The sequence below is a fragment of the Penaeus monodon genome, chromosome 28 (assembly GCF_015228065.2).
Source record: "Penaeus monodon isolate SGIC_2016 chromosome 28, NSTDA_Pmon_1, whole genome shotgun sequence".
NCBI lineage: Eukaryota > Metazoa > Arthropoda > Malacostraca > Decapoda > Penaeidae > Penaeus > Penaeus monodon.
The window spans coordinates 38,205,374-38,205,681 of record NC_051413.1 but is presented as its reverse complement, the minus strand read 5'-3'; positions in this window follow the sequence as shown (position 1 = coordinate 38,205,681).

Sequence of the window (308 nt, the reverse complement as noted above, 5' to 3'; positions counted from 1 at the left end):
CAGGACACATCCATTTGCCCATGACACCAATCGGTCCTTTTATACGAATACATATATACTTTTTGCGAACCACATTTTTACCTTTAGAGAGAAAGGGAAAGACAAAAAAAAGAGAGAAAAAAATCAAATACCTATAAATATCTACAAGACATTATTCCTTGAAAAAATGGCTTCGTAACAGTCTTGATATGGACAAACCCCTAGGAAATTATCCTACGCCCCCCCCCCCCCCTCCGCTAATCCCCGGGACTCATTTGCAGGTCTCGATCCATCGGTCGTGAGCCACTGATATCTATTCATCTATCTCT